Source organism: Schistocerca piceifrons, unplaced genomic scaffold (assembly GCF_021461385.2).
Source record: "Schistocerca piceifrons isolate TAMUIC-IGC-003096 unplaced genomic scaffold, iqSchPice1.1 HiC_scaffold_1300, whole genome shotgun sequence".
Classification (NCBI taxonomy): domain Eukaryota; kingdom Metazoa; phylum Arthropoda; class Insecta; order Orthoptera; family Acrididae; genus Schistocerca; species Schistocerca piceifrons.
Window position 1 is genome coordinate 55,001 of NW_025727126.1, and position 2,500 is coordinate 57,500.

Here is a 2,500-nt window from a genome sequence, read left to right on the forward strand (position 1 = left end):
GGGTGTCCGCCGGAAGGCGGAACCATCTCCTGACGGCGGCCCGGATGGTAACGTCGGCCGACTTCAATGCACCCACCCGGGTGCGGCTGAGGGCCAGCCCGTGGTACAGGCCAGGGAGAAGTACGTTGGTGAGAGCGTGGAGGCGCTGTTGCGGCTTCAGCGGAGCTCGGGAGATGACGTCAAGCTGCTCCACCAGGTGGCTACGTGGATTGAAGACACAGCGACCCGCCGTGGAAAATTGCAGCCCCAGGTACCGGAAGGTTTCACCCACACGCAGGGCAGGCATGGTGGTATTGCCTGCTGTGAAGGTGACATTGCTGTCCACCTTCACCTTCTTCTCGCGCCCTGACGCGACTAAGGCGAGGGTGAAACACTTCCGGGCGTCGATCTGCAGCCCCAGGTGGGCGAGGGCTGCGGTAGCTGCGTCGATGAGGGACTGCAAGCCCCTCGGGGTCGCTGCAAACAGCAAGACGTCATCTGCAAAGGCCGCAGCGTTGACTCTGCGACCGAGGATCCGAGCTCCGATGTGGGAGGGCAGTTGGCCTAAAACGTAGTCCACCGCAAAGTTGAACAGGAGGGGGGAGAGGGGATCGCCCTGGCGAACGCCCCGTGCTGGCTGCACAGACACGCCCACGCCGGCGCCGTCCGCTATCACTGTCGTGCTGCCCTCGTAGCACCGCTCGACATACTCGACAAAGCAATCCGGCAGGCCATGCGCCTTCAGCACGGGGCGAAGGGCAGCATGATCTACCGAATCGAATGCCTTAGATACGTCGATCGACGCCACAAAGACAGAGCGGCAGGAGCGAACTGCGTCGGTGAGAGCAGTGTCCAAGATGAAGGTATTTTCCAACATCCCATCCCGAGGGATGAATGCCCGCTGACGTTCGTCCACAGCACATGCGCGCATCAGGCGTGACGCGAGAACCTTGTGAAAGGTCCGCGCCAACACCGAGCAGACCGTAATGGGGCGAAAGTCAGCGGGGGATGTTGGTGCAGCCGTTTTCGGGAGAAGGGACGTCCGCGCGCGAAGCAGGCGTTCCGGAAGGGCGCGGGCCAGAAGGAAGAGATTCATCACTTTCACCAGGACTTCGTGCGGCAGGCGCCGCAACTCCGCTGGGGTAAGGCCGTCCGGCCCGGCTGCTGATCCCCTGGGCGGCAACGCGGCGGCGACCTCCTCATGTGTGACCGGCCCCCATATGCACTCAAGAGCGACAGGCTCTGAGTGCGGGAGGAGGCGGTCACGAATGAAGCCCGCGGTGGAGATGGGCTTCTTGGTGAAGAGGTCCGCCCAGAAGTCCAGCAGACCAGGGATGGCAGGTGGCGGCTGGAGCAGGGTGCCATCCAAGAGGCCGCGCACGCAACGTGCACGCGACCGTCGGAAGGCATCCTGCGTTCTCGCGTACTCCCAGCGGCGCCGCTTGCGCTTCTGCGTCGGCGGCGCGGCAGGCGGCCGCTTCGATGGTTGGCGCGGCCGCTGTGTCCTGGTGATCGATCTCTCCCCTCTGGACCCGACCGACGCAAGGGCATCCGGGAGCATGCCCAGGATGACATCGGGCGGCGTGCCCCGCCCCAGACCTATGACACGATCCAGGGCAGAGAAACGCTGGGCGGAAGCGGGTAGCCCCGCCAGATGCTCCCAGATGGCGGCGTCAGTCGGCCCCTCCGGCGGCGGCCCGGTGGTGTCGGCCGCGAAGTCCTCGGCTGCGTCGACGGGCGGCGCAGCGGCCTCGCCCGCGTCAGGCAGCGGGCTCGCTGCTCCCCGGCGGGACGCCGGCTCTTCCCCCCGACCGATCTCAAGCGCCTCCATGAATTGGCGGACAAGCTGCTTGTGGGCAGCTTGCCGCCGTCGGCACTTGATTGCCTCAAGCGTTCGGTCGGGGAACATCCTGATGAGTTCTTGATTTACAAAGAAGAACCGGGCGTCCCTCTCGAGGAACAGTTCGGCCTCTGCCTTGGCGAGCGACAGGACTTCTTCCTCCGTCCACCTCGCGCGATGCCTCTCCGTGACGATCTCCGCGTTGGCGGCCGCAAGGTGTTGGCGGCGGCGATGGACCCCGAGACCGTTCTTGGTGGTGAAGCTGCGGTGGCACTCACTACAGGTATACATAGCTGCAAAAGTTACAAAATTTTCGGCACGGCCGGTTGGCCGGCTAGGTGCTGGGGAAGTTGGGGTGGCACCTTCAGCGGAAGGGCCACCACTTTTTCTCTGAATACTGCCCCCAACTAACAAAGGGATAGTGCGAGGGGGGGCTGGTAACCCCCCCAAGCCCCTGGTGCGGTCTTCCACTCTGCGAAAATCAGCGGGCCCACGAGAAGGGGAGAAGACCGCAGGAGAGGAGAGGCTAAGAGGGCTAGGCCCATGTATTGCGCATCACTCTCCCTGTAACTACAACCCAAGGAAGGCACCTCGCAGCAGCAGCACGACTACATCAAGACCGCACTTCGAAAAGCCAAGTCCGGATGCAGCCACACCGCCGCCACTTGGCCACCTTAAGAG

At 64.0% G+C, this 2,500-nt stretch overlaps 1 pseudogene; it reads right to left on the reverse strand.

The window, feature by feature from the left end:
- Positions 1-2,500, reverse strand: part of LOC124731759 — a 7,961-nt pseudogene that overhangs the window by 2,585 nt on the left and 2,876 nt on the right.